The sequence below is a fragment of the Protopterus annectens genome, chromosome 12.part0 (genome assembly GCF_019279795.1).
Source record: "Protopterus annectens isolate FY-2018-M chromosome 12.part0, PAN1.0, whole genome shotgun sequence".
Lineage (NCBI taxonomy): Eukaryota > Metazoa > Chordata > Ceratodontiformes > Protopteridae > Protopterus > Protopterus annectens.
Window position 1 is genome coordinate 256,415,490 of NC_056746.1, and position 20,088 is coordinate 256,435,577.

Consider the following 20,088-nt stretch of genomic DNA (forward strand, 5'->3'; position numbering starts at 1 on the left):
CTCCGTACAGTGAGCCAAGCTTGGTGTGGACCTTTTTAATGGATAGGGATATGTATTTATCATATTTTAGTGAACTGTCAATTGTGAATCCTAGCAGCTTGGTATTGTCAACAGACTCTATTTTGGTATTGTTAGAGAAATGGATGAAAAAAGGGAAAGGAGGTTCAAGAGTTTTGGAGTTAGAGAAAAGCATGCGTTGTGTCCTTATTGTGTGCATTAAGTATAGGTTCATAGGTTGGTACTAGGCTATCGGCCCAAAGGCCTATGTAAGCCTAGCCAGCAAGGTTCCCTGGCTTACGCCACTCAAGAAAGTTATTTTCCTGTGCCACTGTCGAGCAGAGACACAGAAGTGATCCCCAGGGTGTATTTCCTATTTCCCATCCACTCATCAAGATTTTTCTTGAAGAGTGCTAATGAAGAACTTTGCTTGGCATAGATGGGTAGCCTGTTCCAGAGTATGGGAAGTCTCTGAACAGGAATCTATCCCTCCAGCATGTCCTGTTTATTGTGGTAACAAGGTTTAGGTCCCTATAGCGTGTAGCTCGGAGGGATTGGGATATCTTTAGGTGTAGCATGTCCAACAGCTCTGGGTTTGATATAGCTTTATATGTTAGGCAGAGATCACCTCGGAGTAGGCGATATGCTACGGAGTAAAGCTGGAGTTTTTTGAGATGGTCAGTGTAGGGCATTTGTTTGAGGCCAGTAATCCTCTTTGTGAGGTACTTCTGTGGCCTTTCCAGCTGCTGCAGATGTCTTATGAGGTACATTCCAAAAGGGGCGTTGTACTCTATAATGGGTCTAATGAGTGTCGAGTAGAGGGGAACAATGACCTCCTTTTTCCTGGATGAGAACCCTTTTATGATGAGGTGTGCCATGTAGAAGGACTTCCTGACTACTGTGGCGATGTGACTATCAAAGGAGAGACTACTATCCACCTGGGTCCCAAGGTCTCTTATCACACATTCGGTGTTAAATAGATTGCTGTCTATGTGGTAGTTTATGGGTACAGAGTTTTTACCAAAGGGGATGACACTGCACTTTTTGGCATTGAGCTTGAGGCCATGGCTCTGACACCAGGCATCTGTCTCAGCGAGGCCCCTCTGTAGGATGTCCACATCATTTGGGGACTTGACTATGGCTCCTAGTTTGCAGTCATCTGTGAACTTCATTAGCCAGAGGCCTTCTGTGTTAGCCTGTACTTCAGAGAAGTAGATACCAAACAGGAGGTCCCAGGATGGAACCCTGTGGTACTCCACTTGTCAATGCTTTGAGGTCAGATGTGGAGTCGGCAACATTTACAGTGTGGGTTCTGTCAGTGAGCCAGTTGGCAACCCATCTTGTGATGTAGGGATTTATACCTAGTTTAGTGAGTTATAATTCCAGAATGGGGGATGATGTTGAAAGCCTTGGTGAGGTCAAGATAGGTTGTGTGAACCACCTTACCCTCATCTACGGCTTTGGTGACTGCCGCAAAGAAGTCGATCAGGTTCAGAAGGCATGATCTGCCTTTCACAAACTTGAACTGGGTGGGATCCAGAGTTTGGAGGTTACCAATGTCTTTGTTTATGAGTTCCATGATGATACGTTCCATGACCTTGCAGACCAGGCTCGTCAGGCTAATAGGTCGATAGTTCCCAGGATCAGTGGTGGCTCCCTCTTTGTGGAGTGAGATAACTGTTGCTGTGTGCCATTCAGTGGGCACAAAACCTGATGCGATGCTATTAGTGAACATAGTGCTTAACTGGGGAGCCAGTTTGTTCTGTAGTTCATGTAAAACGCAGCCAGGGATGTTGTCCAGTCCCATGGATACTGTGTTTTTGGCTTTAGAGAGTGCAGCTTTTACCTGCGTAGTTGTGATTACAGAGACTCTGCATTCTTCCTGTATAGATATGGGACCTTTAGGGGGTGAGGGGGGGGGGGGTAAAGCTAGCAGTGAACCTATCTACCAGGATGTTGGCAATATCAGTTGGTTCTGTAATTTTCGTGCCATTGTGCTGTAACTCACAGCACATCTGGGTGTTGCCATCGAGATTTTTGACATAGCTATAGAATGCTTTGTGGTTGTCCTTAGAATTAGTGGCAATTTTATTTTCGTAGCTAGCTTTGGAGGATCTTATAAGGGATCTCATCTTCTTACTGAGGCTGACCAGCGAGCTCCTCCACTCATGGGATTTTACTCTCTTTTGCAACAGTTTCTTCCTTCTGTTGTACAGTTTGTTTATGGCAGGGGACCACCAGATTGGCTTCCTTTTTTGGAGGATAGCGTCTTGGTTCTGTTTCGGATAGCACAATCCATGCACTCGTGTAAGTGCTTATAGAGTGCATTTGTGTAGGATTCAGCAGTTGTAACTGTATTGTCCATCTGCATGGGTGTCATGAAGTTCACCACTTCTGTCTTAAGAAGCATGAAGTTGGCTTTGGAGAAATTTTTTACCGTGGTTTCTTTAATGGGGGGGTGGGGACATGATGTGGATTATCAAGGGTAATTAGCTTATGGTTGGATCGGATCAACGAGGAGTTGACTTCAGGTGTGGAACACCGGTCACAGGTTGGTAAGGACTAGGTCTAGGATATTGTTGCCCCTGGTGGGGGTGTGGATAAGTTGATCCAGGGCACTGGAGTTTATGAATTCCAGAAAGCATTGAGCTTTCTACATGAGTAGTTTTCCCAGTTAATGGTGGTGTAGTTGAAGTCGCCCATTATTAGGGTGTTTGGTTGAACCCTAACATTTTCCAGTACATCAAGAAAAGAGAAGTGTGAATCCTGGGGCATGGTGGGGGATCTGTAGCAAGCTACAATCTGGATTGCAGTTTTGCCCAGAGTTAGTTGCACTTGGATAACCTTGGGTGCATTATGCTGAGCAACTAGCCTGGAGGTGTGGATATCCTTAATGAATATGGACACACCTCCACCTTTGGTGTTTCGGTCCAGGTTACAAGGCTGAAAAGTGTGGTATGAGTAATAGCCTGGTAGTGCAGGGGTGCTCTCTGGAGCCTTGAACCAGGTCTCAGTCACTGCACAGATATCGATATTCTCCATTTTAAGGAGTGCCTCTAGTGAGTGCATTTTGAGATTTAGACTTCTAGCATTGCTTATAACGTAAATGTGTATAGTGCTTCTAACCTGTTTCTTACAAAATCTTTCACATTTATGAACAGTACATTTCTATTGCATAACTATGGCATGCATTTCATTACTTCCATTATGTAGTCTCAAGTCCCATCTTTCAAACTGAATCCACTGTATACACTTTTTAACCTACTCTATTTTACCTTTAAGCAATAATCCACAACTGTTTGTGGGTATATATCAGGATTTACTGATGGTTGATGTGGTTTGATCATGAGGGTAAAGCCTGAGTAATTAATGAAAACAAACCATGGGTAAATTCTGATATATCCACAAACAGGAGTGGATTATTGATATTATACAGTTACATTATCTAAGTAAGAAATTGCTTGCCTTTCTTAAATTATATATTTGTATAAGGGCACTCCAGTCTTCTTCTGCATTGTCTTCCCTATACTGATGTACTGCTGATGCGTATTATGGGACTTACATTTCTATGCTTTCACAGTACATTACTGCAGGAGAAGCAACGGAGAAAGCTAAATCTCAGTTGCTTTTTTTAACTATTAAAGAATATGGATTTATGAGGGACAGAGCAAACCTGTAAGGTAAATTATGTAGTTTTTTGTTTGGTTGGTTTGTAGAACTTACCTGATTTTGTTTTATATTCTGCTCTGTCTCTCACCATATGCCAATAGCAAGTCTGGTTGCTCAAAGTTACTTCAGCAGACAGACTTTTTTCTATTGGAATATGCTTGATTTACAACAGGCATGATGGCTGGGATGTCCAATCAGAGTGCTTATTTTTGAATGGTAATGAGCCTTTATTGTATAAATCCTTTTCTAGTCTTCTTTCTTTGGATGAAGATATGTTAAATGTGGCCTAATTTACATAACTGCATGCTATCAATGGTTGCCTGAACAAATATACAACTCAGTAAAATAAAATAAAAATAGGCAGCAATGGCTTACAGACCAAAAAAATTGAACTGAATGACCATGAAGAAAGGACTGAAATATTTAACTCATGTGAGCACTTTTATCAATAGACATAAGAGGACTTCATCAGACAAATGCTAAGCAAATCACAACTCTAAGGGGAATTCAGAACAATTTGCAATGTTGTGGAGCAGTGCAAAATATCAAGGATGTTTTGGCGTGATGTAACCCAATCCTGCTTAGGAATGTATTAAAACCAGAATAGCACCAGTACTGCAAGAAAAGGGCTGCACAGCAAATTATAGCATTACTGAACAGTAGCGAAGTAGTCATGTTATGTGTGGTCAGGTGACCTAACTGACAGGCACAGTGAGGTATCATGCATGAGGCTATGTGCATTCACGTGCACAACAAAATGCCTCATAGCTGTAAAATGACAGTGTGACCAAGCCACAGAAGCCCAGCACAGCAAAGTGCCATCTCAGTTCCTCATATAAATGCAGAGGAAAGGGGGGATGGAAACCAGGAATAGGATAAGAGCAAGAAAAGGAATGCACTCAAGGTTAATGTTAAGGAATGATAGGTTTTAAGGGGAAGCTGTAAGGGGATAGCACATTTTTGGGGGAACAAGTGCCTGCTTTTTTTTTTGTTGTTTTGAAGAGGAAGGCTAAATGAGGATGGTATACAGGAATACATGCAGGAGGGAAGGAAGGACAGACTAGGGAAGGTAGTAGGAGCAGAGAAACATAAAATGCAGACAGAGAGAAACAAATTATATGGATATGAAAGGAGGCAGCAGTAGAAGGATGTAGACAGACAAACAGAGAGAGGACCATTGGTTATGGATAGGAACGGGCCACAAGCAGGATATGGGGAGTGACATACAAGGAAGGAGAAAATCATGATGGAGATAGGGCAGGGTAGAGAAGACATGTTTTGCAGGTCCAGAGGAGAACCCACCATGACAGCATTCATCTCCCTGGCTGACATGAACAGTCCCAGCCTCTGCTGGCCTGATGCTTGGGAATGTACAGTCACATGACTCTATCAGCACACAAGGAGACTTTTGATGATCCTAGCACATAAGTCCAGCTGCTGTACACCATAGGCACAACCAGTCTCCACATCTGATATGAGGTGACCCAAAAAGATTCTGCTGGACCAATCTCCAATGGGAAGCCTCCACTCCTGTCCTGAGTGTACGGCAGGGACATCCAGAGTGAACCCTTCCCCCCCTGCCCAGGTTGCATTCATCAAGGCAGCCTTTATTTCCCTGCTGAGAAGCAGACTGATGGTAACCCAGAAACAGGCATGTTGGATGGTGCAAACACATCTGACTGTCCCACTTCTCATTCTAGACCACAGCTGAAATTTCAGAAGGAAAAAAAGAACAGAAGAAATAAAACATATTGGTGGACATGGGTATGACAACCTGGATTTCAATTTTATACAATAGACATGTACATAGTATTTATATACTGCCACTTGCAAATCCTATAAGATCTACATAGAAAGGCCTCCCTGTTGAAGGCAATCTCCTCATCTGCTGTAAAAGACAAAAGCAGATGAGGAGATTGCAGTAGAAGACAACAAACACTAGCTAGTATAAAGGGGCTCTTGACAGCAGAATGCAAGTAAAGGAATAGACAATAGCCAGAAAAACCGCATCTACAGTACTTGTGTAAAATGATGGCTCTCAATAGCTTCTGTCTTCATTTGGCATGGCAGTTGGGGTAGTGCTCCTACAAGCCACTATACCAATGCATGCACTGTTCAACAAAGCAGCTGATGCCAATTAAATCACTTAATGTCCCAGAAAGCTGGTGCCAGACATCAATTTTATAGAAGGAGCCACCACAATAGTCCAGCATGCAATCCTCCTAGCCACTGTACAGCAGATACAAGAAGATTTTAATCTCCTGGCTGCAATGGGTAGGAGCCTGCTTAACCCAGCACCCAAAGAGTCCAAGTCTACTAAACAGGTCAGAACAAAGATCAAAACTGTAGCTCTGTGTACATGGCTACACATTTGTGACACTGAATAACGTGTCATTGGGCAGCAAGGGTGTGCTATGGAAAGTCTCACTAGCACAGACAAGAGACATTATGGGTTTTGCAGTGTCCATGGATGAGTAAAGTGTGCACATGACCTCCTCACCTAGGAACAGGCAGAGATGATTATGGCAGAACTGAGTATGGGTTATAATGCAGCATTCTATAGCAACAATTCATAGATGATCACACAAAGTAACCTCATCATCATAATCACTGCTCTACAAAGTCCATTGTAGAGTATTAAAAATAGAGTCACTATATGTATGGAAACTACTTTATGACAAGCAAGACAGAAAAGGAATTTTGTAAGAGGAATTTATACTGTGATATAGACATACTGAAAGAATGATAATGTACCTGAGGACTTCAGTGAGCAGACAAAGGTGCATGGAAGCAACAGGGACAAATACTAAACAACAGATTAGAAAAGGTAACATAGTACAAGAGCATGGCAGACTACTGTCTAGATGGGAATTTCACCCTAACAGAGAACAGAGCACAATAGCATGACAGTTTATTGTCCATTTATGTTTGTGTGGGGTGAGGGGTTCATCCCGACAGAGAAAAGACCACAAGGGCATGATAGGTTACTATCCTGTTGTGTGCAGAGGGGGGTGGAAAACTGCAGCATGTGTGCACAAACTGAAAGACATGCTACTGGGGAAACTAATGCCTTGTGTAAAAGGTTGTGCCATGGCCATTTGCTGTCCCGATAGAAAATGTAGAGTCATTGGATGTAAACAGCAGCACTGGCCATCAACATAATGCTACAAGAAGGTGGGCAGTGATAATATGCCTATTATTGCTGTCATTATGGCACACGGTAGAAATAGTCACAGAACATTGGCAGATAAGCATGTAGCCACCAAATGGAGGGAGGGGACAGAGCTGAGACATAGAGGTCTGCCAAGGACAATTATGCACCTGAAACACACACACACACACACACACACACACACACTGACCCACAAATGTAACCCATAAGTAAAGATGTCTTATTATGGGCTTGGAAGAATGGCAACAACTGTAAAGGTTCACCACACACACAGGAGACAAAGATATTAATGCAGGTAAAATGGGCAAGGCTGTCTAGGACCAGATGAGACAAGGATAGTGGAGGGCATCAGTGCTGTGGGTAAGCATAATAGAACATTAGTGTAGGTGTATCAATGTGTCACTTATATGATACTGCTTGCCAAGACCAAAGCATGGAACATCACTAGTGAGTGTTTCACCACAGGAAGTAAGCCACCAATATAGAACTGCCTCACATAAGTGGAAGAGTCCCTGGTGCCATGACCAGCATAGATTAGACAACCCTCATACCTGGTGGTGGCTTAGTTGTAGGAAGTCAGTAGGTAATATCTGACAGAATGTTTGTAGGGATGCACCCTGTTGGTCCTAGCATGTTTCTTTCCAGTTGTAAACTATCTGAAAAAATATAAAGGAGACTCAGCAGTACACATATGCATATCTATTCTCTAGGTACATTGTGACTGCAAATGTGAAAGCCTGCAGTACAAAATATGTACATGTCCATATCCTATTTGCATAAATAGCTTGTAGCAGCCAATTTGCCACAGGGTGTGGGAAAAGTAATGGATATGTTCCAGTACAGATGCAGGTATGTCATCTTTATGCTTTCAAAGTTTCCATTGGTGGAGGGTCCAGCATAACAGGTTGGCACATCCTGATGGCAGTGGTTCATCTGTAGTAGATGATGATGGTGTCATACACATGGCCAGTCAGATGATAGAATGTCACTGTCAGCAATACTAACATTGGAGGGCATGCACACACTCTCGACATACAAGATGACTATGTAGGAGTAGTCTGAACTTCTGGTGTCACCTACATTTAATGCTGGACACAATTCCCATGTTAGCCCAATCCAAGCTACACAGAAATCATGATTAAAAATGGCATCCATACACAGTACAGGTTCTGATGAGCATGCACTCACAACAGGATGGAGATGCGTAGGTGGCTATTTCAGCCATGACTCCAGGTTATTCTCTAACCTGGGTACCACACTTGGAATCAATGAGTGTATGTGGAGGTCAGAGACCCAGGCATAGACAGATGATACACACACCATGGTAGAACTGATGATTGTGCTGCACAATCTGCATGAGGATGTCAGAAATCCAGGAGCAAAAATATTATACACATACAATGGCGCAACTGATGAGTGTGATACCTAGTCTGTATGTCTGTATGAGAATGGCAGATATCCAGGAGCAAACAGATGGTACACATACAATGGTGCACCTGATGAGTGTGCTCCATGGTCTGCATGAGGATGTCACAGATCCAGTGCACACAGATAATTTATACTCTGCACCAACAGCTGATGAGTGTGCTGAATAATCTGCATGAATGATGTCAGAGATTTAGACACAGAGAGGTGATACACTCACCATGGTACTGCTGATTAGTGTGCTGCAGGACTTGCAAAGGAATCCACAGATGCATGTTGACAGATTATACATGCACTATGGTGCAGCTGATGAGTATGCGGCATGGTGTCCATGAGGATGTCAAAGATCCAGGTGCAAACAGACGATACAAGCACCATGGTACAGCTGATGCGAATTCTGCATGATCTACAGGAGGATGTTGGAGATCCAGGCACAGACAGATGACATATGCAACATGGTACAGCTGCAGAGTGAGCATGGTCTGCATGTGGATGTCACAGATCTAGGTGCAGACAGATATGCACCATGGTACTCCTGATGAGTGTGCTGCATGGTCTGCATGAGGATGTCTGAGATCCAGTCACAGAAAGATGATACAACCACAATAGTGTAGCTGATGTGTTCTACATGGTCACCATGAGGATATCAGAGATCCAGTTGCAAACAGATGATACACACACCATGGTGAAGCTGATGAGTATGCTGTATGATCTGCTTGAGGATGTTGCAGTTCCAGGAGAAACAGATGGTACACATACCATGCTACTGCTGATGAGGGTGCTTTGTGGTCTGCCTGAAGATATCCAAGATTGAGCTAGAGAGAGAGAGAGAGACAATAAATTCACCATGATACTTCTTATGAGTGTGCTGCATGGTCTGCATGAGGAAGTCACATATGCAGGAGCAGACAGATTATACAAGCAACATGGTACAGCTGATGAGTGTACTGCATGGTCTGCATGGGGATGTCAGAGATCCAGGCACAAACAGATGATACACACACACCATGGTACAGTTGATGAGTGTGATTCATGGTGTGCATGGAGATGCCACAGATCTAGGCACAGTGAGGTGATACAAACACCATGGTAAAGCTAATGTGTGTGCTGCATGGTCTGCAGGAGGATGTCAGTGATCCAGGCACAGACAGATGACACACACACACACACACACACACACACACACACACACACACACACACACCATGGTACAGTTGATGAGTATGCTGCATGATCTGCAAGAAGGAGTCACATATGCAGGAGCAGACAGATTATACAAGCACGATAGTACAGCTGATGAGTGTGTCATATGGTCTGCATAAGGATGTAAGAGATCCAGGCAAGGACTGATGATGCTCTCACAATGGTAGAGTTCAAGAGCATGTCACATAATCAGAGATCTAGGCACAGACAGAAGATACATGCACCATGGTACAGTTGATGAGTATGCTGCTGGGTCTGGAAGAGGACATCACAGATGTAGGTGCAGACAGATTATACATGCACTATGGTGCAGCTGATGAGTATGCTCCATGAACTGCATGAGGATGTCAGAGATTCAGGCACAGATAAATGATACATACACCATGATATAGCTGATGAGAGTGTTGCACAGTCTGCTTGAGGATGTCAGAGATCAAGGCACAGAGAGACAATACACACACCATGGTACTGCTGAGGAGTGTGGTCCATGGTCTACATGAGGATGTCAGAGATCCCGGTGCACATGAGGATGCCAGAGATCCAGGCACAGATAGATGATATGGCTGTCATGTTACAACTGATGAGTGTTCTGCATGTTCTGCAGGAGGATGTCAGAGATCCAGGCACAGCCAGATGATACACACACACCAAGGCGCAGCTGATGAGTAGGCTGCATGGGGTGCAAGAGGAACTCACAGATGCAGGTGCAGACAGATTATGCACACACTGTTGTACAGCTGTTGAGTGTGCTGCATGGCTGCATGAGGATGTCACAGATCCAGGCTCAGATGAATGATAAACACACCATGGTACAGCTAATCAGTGTGCTACATGCTCTGCATGTAGATGTCAACGATTGTGGCACAGACAGATGATACACTCAGCATGATACTGCTGATCAGGGCTCTGAATGGTCTGTATGGTGATGTCAAAGATCCAGCTACAGACATATTATACATGCACCATGGTGTAGCTCATGAGTGTGTTGTATGGTCTGCATGAAGATGTCAGAGAGCCAGGTGCAAATAGATGATACATGCACAGTGGTAGAGCCGATGAGTATAAAGCATGATCTTCATGAGGATGTTGGAGATCCAGGCATGGACAGATGATAAACGCACCATGGTTCAGCTGATGAGTGTGCTACATGGTCTGCATGAGGATGTCATAGATCCAGGCACAGACAGATGACACACACACCATGGTACAATTGATGAGTATGCTGCATAGTGTGCAAGCGGAAGTCACAGATGCAGGTGCAGACAGATAATACATGCACCATAGCACAGCTGATGAACATGCTGCATGGTCTGCATGAAGATGTCAGAGATTCAGGCACAGACAGATAATACATGCACCATGGTACAGCTGATATGAGAGCTGCATGGTCTGCATGAGGATGTCAGAGATCCAGGCACAAACAGATGATACACACACCATGGTACAGTTGATGAGTGTGATTCATGGTGTGCATGGAGATGTCACAGATCCAGGCACAGAGAGGCAATACAAACACCATGGTACAGCTGATGTGTGTGCTGCATGGTCTGCATGTGGATATGCAGCTGTGCGTGGACTGTTGGATGGTCTGTATTGCATTCAAAGTAAGCTTGCATGTAGCCACCTGAGGCATACATGCCTGCTGAAGGTATTGGTAACCCAATAAACAGCCAATGGTACATCCATCAGGATACAGGCAAATGTCCAACATGGGTCTCTAAGGTTTTGAAAACAATGTGGATGGACCTAGGTCAGTCTTACACAGATAGCCATTCTGTTCAGCATTACTATCACCCCAGATATAGCTATCTCCACCCCTAGATGTGGCCAATGTCATGGTTGTGGCCAGTGCTAATACGGTTCTACCACACAGACAACTTGCTATGCCATACTCTCTGGGCATTTCATTTCATTTCCACAGCATCCCTATCTGCTGTTGGCCTAATAAGTAGAAAACCCTAATTGTGGTCCTCTTAAGGGTCAGGGCTGCTATCCATCTGTTGCCCAACCCTAATGAGGTGGCATAACAGGGTTCCTGTACATGCTTCCAAAGTGCCACATCATCCCCCAAACAGGGTGTATCTAACTCCAAAACTTCAGAGCCATATAGTGCACCTGGCTGTCATTCACTATGTGGAACTTCCCTCCCAACACTGAAGGAAATTATCCTTGATGCCTCCAAACCACCTACCAACCTGCGTGGCTACCAAATTCTTCTCCATTGACCCTCACACCTATGAGAGTATTGCTGTCACTTGTCAATGTGGCCCTCCCCACCTGTGCAAATGATGATGACTCTGTCCTGTCCACCCTTTAGCTCATGTGGGTGTGGTAATGTTTGATGCACAACATAGCTAGTCAATGTATTGCAGTGCAAATCCTGGGTGTGTTAATGCATGCAACATTTGTTTCTATGTTGCACTTGTCATGGGCTATACTTGTGGACCATATGCTGCCTCCTTGGGGTTCACTACATATGACCGAAAGTTCATTTGACCGAAAACCCATATGACTGAAAACTCATTTGACCGAGAAACAGCACTGGCAGGTATATGCCCTGTTCACCACTGTAGTGCGACCCTGGAGTGAGAATATATTGTTAGGTGGGTGTGGGGGGTGTAGCCCCCTCAAATAATTGCAGTTTATGTACTATTATATACATGTGTATCCATTAAAAATGCATTAAAACATACATCAGTAAAAACTGGTTGTAAAATGTGGGGGGCTATGCCCCCACACACCCCAATGTGGGGGGCTGTGCTCCCCACACCCCCCTAACTTTATATTCTCACACCAGGGTTGCACTACAGTGGGGAACAGGGCATATACCTGCCAGTGCTGTTTTTCGGTCATATGAGTTTCAGGTCATATGGGTTTTTGGTCAAATGAACTTTCGGTCATTTGGTCTCAGTCAAATGGGCTTCGGTCATATGAACTTTCGGTCCTATGTAGTTAAGCCCTCCTTGATATTGCCACAATGTATTGCACCCACCCCTGCTTTGTATGGATGCCACTGCAGGCAGTTCCTCTAATGATTCAACACTCATCTTCTAGTACTCCTCTTCATCTGCTGCCATAGGTGTGTCATACTGTACTGTAATATTTGGTAGCTGCTTACCTACTACTATATTCTTCATGAAGGTATACACCATGAAAAATTGACTGTAGCTCTCTAAGGAGCATACTTCAGTATGCCACTAGATGTATTCAAGCAGCAGAAGCATACCTTCAGAAATCAGAATATATGCTCAACAATGTCCCATGTCTATGGCAGCATGGTTTTATATGTCATCCCTGCAATGGTCTGGGAGTTTTACATAGAGGTCTTACAGTCATGGTTTCAAGGAATAATCAGAAGGTTTTGGGTTCTTACCCCACCAGTTGTTTGAATTCATTTTTCCAACACTGACAGTGCAGTGCAGCATAAGAGGAGGGTGTTGTACAATTAAGTGAACCATCCCTCAAATGAGAACTAAGGTCACTTCTGCCTGAGGTGGTGGTGATCAGGTAGCTATAAAAGATCTCACATCCCCTGTTGAAAAGAGAAATGGGAACCTGCTCATGCCCTGGCTAAATTTTCCCTGTTCAGTATGAATATTACCTCAGGTCTACCATGACAAAAGGCTGCTGGTGTAGTGGGACTAGCCCATATCAACAAAGTATAAATAAATAAATACATAAGACACTGCAGCTGGCAATGCGTGCACCTAACAACTAAATGAAACTGTGAAAAATGACTCTGCCCAACATGCTTGATAGAGTTTGCATATGTTGTAAATGTGGGAATCATGGGCATTGCTTGAGTGGTATACAAACACACTATATATAATACCCTTCACACTGCACATTGACAGGCAGTTGAAGGAGTGCCCTTTTAGTTGATATACCGGGTGTCATGTTCATAGTTTGGTACTAGGCTATCGGCTCTAGTGCCTATACAAGCCTAGCCATAACAATTCCCTGGCTATTTCTTCCCACAATATTTACTTCCCTGGAGCCCTGTCTAGCAGGGTGACTGATTTGATCCCCGGGGTGAATTTCCTGTCTCCCATCCAATTGTCAAGGTTCCTTTTGAAGAGGGCCAAAGAGGTGCTCTGCTTGACATGTATGGGCAGTCTGTTTCAGAGTCTGGGGAGTCAATGGGTCAGGAACCTATCCCAAAGGCATGTTTTGTTCATTGTGATGACAAGGTTAAGACCCCTGGAGTGTGTGGCACTGAGGGATTGGGATTTCTTTAAGTGTAGCATGTCCAACAGCTCTGGGTTTGACATGGCCTTGTATGTTAAGCAGAGATCGCCTCTGAGTAGACTATATGTGACAAAGTATAGCTAGAGTTTTTTTAGATGGTCAGCGCAGGGCATCTGCTTTAGGCCTGTGATTCTTTTAGTGAGGTATTTCTGCAGCCTTTCCAGTTATTGCAGATGTCTTGAGAGGTACATACCAAATAGGGCATTGTATTCTATAATGGGTCTAATGAGGGATGAGTACAGTGACCTCCTTTTTTTTAGATGAAAAGCCCTTAGTGATGAGGTGTGCCACATAGAAGGATTTCCTGACTGTTGTGGTGATGTGGTTATTGAAGGTGAGACCATTGTCCACCTGTGTCCCTAAGTCTCTTATCACACTTTCGGTGTTTAGTGTACTGCCACCTATGTGGTAATTCATGCGTACGTGTTTTTTTCCCAAGGGGATAACTATACATTTCTTTGCATTGAGCTTGAGCCCATGGCTCTGGCACCAAGCATCTGTTTCTGTAAGGCCATTTTGCAGAATATCCAATCATTTGGGTATTCAGTAATGGCTTCTAGTTTGCAGTCATCTGCAAACTTTGTTAGCCAGAGTCCTTTACGGTTGGCCTGTCCTTTGGAGAAGTAGATGCCAAACAAGAGCGGTCCCAGGACTGAACCCTAAGGTACTCCACTTGTCTGGAGCTGGATTTGGAGTCGGCAACTTTTACACTGTGAGTTCTGTCAGGAAGCCAGTTGGCAACTCATTGAGTGACATAGAGATTAATGCCCAGCTTAGTAAGTTTATCTATGATTCCAGAGTGGGGTATGGTGCTGAAGGCCTTGGCAAGGTCCAGATAGGCTGTGTGGACTGCCTTGCCTTCGTCCACAGCTCTGGAGACTGATTTGATCAATCAGGTTCAGGAGACAAGATCAGCGCTTCACGAACCCAAACTGGGTGGGGTCCAGTGTTTGAAGGTTGCCAATGTCTTTGTTTATAAGTTCCATGATAATACGTTCCATGGCCTTGCAGATCAGGCTCATCAGACTAATGGGGAGGTAGTTCCCAGGATCCAAGGTGGATTCCCCCCTTGTGGAGTGGGATAACTGTAGCTGTGCGCCACTCAGTGGGCATGAAGCCTGAGGTGAGGCTATGATTAAACATGACACTTAGGTGAGGTGCCAGTTCATTTTGTAGTCCATGTAGTACACAGCCCGCAATGTCGTCTGGTTCCATGGATGCTGTATTCTTAGCTTTAGAGAGTGTGGTTTTTACCTGTGTGGCCATTATTACTGGAATTTGGCAATCTTTCAGTATTGAGATGGGCCCTTTAGGAGGTGAGAGGGAGGTAAAGTTTGCACTGAATCAATCTGCCAGGATATTGGCAATATCCTTGGGATCAGTATATTTAATGCCATTCTGTTATATAGCTCAGAGCAGATCTGAGCATTGCCATTAAGATTCGTCACATAGCTATAGAATCCCTTGTGGTTGTCTTTGGAATCTTTGGCAATTTGATTTTCATAACTAGCTTTGGAGGATTTTATGAGGGATCTCAGCTTTTACTAAGGCTGGTAAGGGAGTTTTTTGCATCCTGGGATTTTCCTCTTTTCTGCAACAGTTTCTTCCTTTTATTGTAAAGATTGTTTATGGCAGGGGACCACCAGACTGGCTTCCATTTTTTGGAGGAGAGCATCTTGTTTCTATTTGGAATGGCACAACTCATGCACGAGTGAATGTGCTCGTACAGTGCCTTAATGTAGGATTCAGCAGTCGAACTTTCAGTTCCCATCTGCATGGGTGTCATGAAGTTTGTCACTTCTGACTTGAGTAGCATGATTGGAGAAGTTTTTACAGAGGTTTCCTTACTGGAGGATGGGGGAGGGATGTGGATGTCAAGGGTGATTAGCTTATGGTCAGAACTGACCAGCGAGGGGGTGACCATAGGTGTAGAGCATTGATTTCCCATGTTGGTAATGAACATGTCTAGGATATTGGAGCCCTTGGTGTGACTATGGATTAGGTGATCCAGGGCATTGGAATTTATGAATTCCAAGAACCGTTGGGCAAATGTGTTGGTACACGAGTAGTTTTCCCAGTTAATGGCAGTGTAGTTGAAATCATCCAGTATTAGGGTGTTTGGTTGTATCTTAGTATTTTCCAGTATGTTTAGAATGGTGTAGTGAGAATCTAGGGGCATGGTGGGGGATCTGTAGCAAGCTACAATTTGGATTGCAGTCTTACCTAGTGTTAGTTGCACCTGGAGAATTTCAGACACATTTTGTTGGGCAACTAGCCTGGTGGTGTGAATATCCTTGGTGAATATGGGCACTCCTTCAAGTTTAGTGTTTCGATCCTGGTTTGGTGGTCGAAACGTGTGGTAAGAGTTGTAGCCTGGTATTACAGGGGTGCTATCTGGAGCCTTAAACCAGGTCTCAGTTACTGCACAGATCAATGTTCTCCATTTTTAGAAGTGCCTTGAGAGAGTGCATTTTGAGGTTTAGACTTCTAGCATTGAGTAGCATTACCTTCAGATTTTGCATGCTTGTACCTGCTATGGTGGTGGTTTTGTCCTTTGAACTTTGTCTACAAAAGGCACTATAGGGGTGGCAAGGGCCTTAGCCAGTAACCTGAATTCCAGGGGCAACAGGTGCACACCATCTCTGGCAAAGCATCGTGGTCTGTCGATCATGTCTTCCCAGGCAGACAGATACTGGATCCCTTTTGAATGACACCAGAAGCTTAGCCAATTGTTGAAGTCAATAATTTTGTCCTTATACTGTGGTATCATTCTGGGCAAACGCAGGATGCTACTCAGGGCTAGAGCTCTTCCATGTCTCTTTTCATGTAGTCCAGGGAGGTACGTCTCAAGTCATTCACTCCAACATGGACAATGACAGAGTCATATTTGTACTTATTATGGAGTGACTTGAGTGCATGCATTATGTGGCAGATCCTGGTACCCATCAGGCAGCTGACTGTAATTTTCTCCTTGTTCAGCCTGGTGAGTGGGACATCAGTGTGCCTGACTATATAGTCACCTATGACTAAAGTGTTGGATATGTTTTCTTGCCTTAGGGACTGTTGTTGGGTGGCACACTGGTGTTGTGAGCTATGTGACACTTTGGTTGTGATTGGTGTTTGTTTGAATTTCAGCTTCAGAGGTCCTTGTTGCTTGGGCAGGTTACTGTTAAGGGCCTCCATATATGAGGGTTTAGTGTTGCTATGTGAGGGTGTTGGTGGTGTGGGTTTAGAAGGGCTACGTATTGCTTGAGGTGTAGTGCAGGTGTTAACCTTCTCCTCTTGACTGTCTAGCACAATCTTGGGTGGAGAGAGCTTTGCTTCCAGTTTGGCTATGTAAGTGCATTTCTCTCAGGTTGTAGTGTTGGGTGGAAGGAGGAGAGGGTTGTCTGTGTACATGAGGCAATTGCTGTATTGCCTCAGTATGCCCAGATTCACCAGGTGTTCAGGAGAAATCACCAGAAGCTGACGCTTGTACATGCCTGGTTTGGTGCTTTTTATTGTAAAGTACAAGAGCTGTTTTCCCTTACCTTAGCAAGGTATTTTGAAATTATAGGCTGTTTAGTGCCTACGATTAATTTCTCCTTATTAACAAGGAGAGTTGAGTGTTTTTATCAGTTTAAGGCTTCCTAGTGCTTTCCAGCAGGTTTTAGAGCAAGTGCTAGTCACAGGGATGCTTAAAGGTAAGATGAAAACACTGCAGTGTACACTAGAGGAGTTAGATGTGAAAGTAGGTAACTTAAGTTTTACCTTTCTAAAAAGTTAAGTTTTAGTGGAGAGTCACTATTTTTAAAACAAGCAAGATAGATTGAAAGGGGGTGGTCACTGCTGTATTCTGGTACTATGGAATACAGTAGAATGGCCAATAAATTTAAATAGTTGAAGGGGAGTGATTTCACAAAATGATAATTTTGCGCTTACTCACACAAGCTAGTAAAAGCAGAGCGGAAATGAGATATATGGTCAAATTAACATAAGGGGCAGGCAACCAGAAAGACACTGGTGTTTAAGAACACAACAGTAACCAAGTGGGAGGGTGGGGAAAAATTTCTGCCTGACTCACAAGAGACAGACCTGTGGTCTCTTTTCAAGTTTAATACGCAGTTAAAAGCAGAATACAAGTAAAAAACAAGGTAAAGAAAATCAATCTCAGTATACAAAATAGAAAAAGGCAATACAGTAATACAAAATACAGCAAATAAAAAGCAAACTAACCTTTCCCTCACAGAAAAGTGTAGCAGAGTATGGGTGAGCCTTTCTAGTAAAGCTCTGAAATGTTTTATTTTACCCCTTAAATAGAAGGTTTAGTTCCTAGCTCTACCCCCTCAGTTCACAGATGATTAACCTTAACTGACTTGTTCTATCTTATGTGTGAGTCCTTAATTGATCTGTTCTAATTTCTGTCTGACTCACAACAGACAGAGCTGTGGTCTCTTTTCAAGTTTTAATATGCAGTTAAAAACATAATACAAGTAAAACACAAGGTGAAGAAAACAAATCACAGTATTCAAAATAGAAAAAGGCAATAAAGTAATACAAAATAAGATACAAATGTGAAGCATTTGGGACCCAGGCGGCACTGCTGCTGCAGTTAATGGCTCCCAGGAACTCAAGGAAATGGAATCTGCTACAGAATACCCAGAAAGTGGTTGTAAACTCTCTCTGGTGTCTGTAGAAACCATATATGCTCCTCTGCATACTGCTGCATCATGTCAATGAACTGCTGTAGGATTTGCAAAGCTGACACCTGTGAAATTCCTACTATGTCCCCTGACAGACAGTAAAATGCCCTGATATGAAGGATGGCAAATGCTGCACAAACCACCAAGTCCACTAAAATAGGCAGTCCAAGCATTCCCCTGAGTCCATGTATGGACAGTGGATATCTACTTTATGGTGTCCCTACGTCCACATTGTTGTGATTAACAAAGTCTTGGTCATGGAGGTGTTGGTATATCAGCTGCATGTGCACTCATCTGTGGCACATAAGATACCAACATGCAACACTGCAGACACTGGATCCGAAGGTGGTCACTAACACATGTTGCTAATGATGATACTACTCCTAACATCATAGCTGGAGTGAAGGTCCTGTAGAACGGAAAATGCCAGTATTCAGAACAGATGTCAGTTATGGTTGTTAGTACTAAATGTATACATTCGCAAATTACTCCTCCATGCTTGATGTCATTTGCATTCACAATGAGTCTCATTAGCATGATGGCACTCACTTACATGCTATTATGCAGTCATTTGTCTTCCATACATATGTCTTTGAATTTCCCCTTCTTTGCTCTTTGCCACTCACCACAATATTTTGCATAATGCTGTGAAGTAATTGCTTCTGGATATTTCTAAAAGTATATGCACTCAGGATTAATAGACCAACCAATCAAAACCCTTTAGAATGTAGTAAGACTAACTTAAAAAAATCCACTACTATAGTATAGGAATGGAATTACAAATGCAAATGCAAATACAAATGTCAAATGTGAAAATAACAGTGAACGTATCATGCAATGGCCTACTAAAACATTTTAAATGTAAGTGTTCATTCAGAACTGGTGGCTTTAAAACATTTAGTTTAGTCTTCCTAACATAATCATTACAATCTAAAAGAACTTCTCAGCCCCCCCTGTAATATCTATCTCAACAATGCAGAGCAAATGAAAAGTCAAACTTTTCAAACTGGAACATCATATGGAGTATAAATAAAATGCAGTACTAACATTTTCTTTCTAATATTCATGTGCATAGATCTAAATAGCTAGCTTATGATGTGAAACGGTACTACAGGATGTGCACTCAGCAACACACAGTACATTAATGGAAAAACAAAATATTTGGGAGCCACGTAAGAACAACTTGTAGCAAAGCAATAAAAAGGAGAGAATTTGCAATGCAGCAACATTATTTAAACGTATTTCAAGAATAGTTGTTCCTAACTTGGGCTATACTGAAATCTTCTAGTGTTGTATTACCCTTGAACTCAAAAAATATTTCATATTAAAATTCCTTTTATTTATAAAAGCAGGTTCCACACAACACTTTCTTCAGTTCATTGTGAATTATGAGAATATGCCAGTTATTTAGAGCTATGTGAACAGATCCTGGACTTTAAACTGTAAGTTAAGAAAGCTGGAGTCACAAGGGAATGTAATACTGCTATAGTGGACTTGGAAGCTATGCTGGCATTTACTAATGACAGGGCTTGATCCAAAGGATGAAGCCCAAAAGATGAAATGCCTCAGCTTAGACAGAATAAATCCTGTGGTAGTTCTATAACATCACAGTACAGAACATGCATAGAAGTATATGCTGCAGTCAGGAGCCAGTCTATAACGGAAACACACACACACACACACACACACACA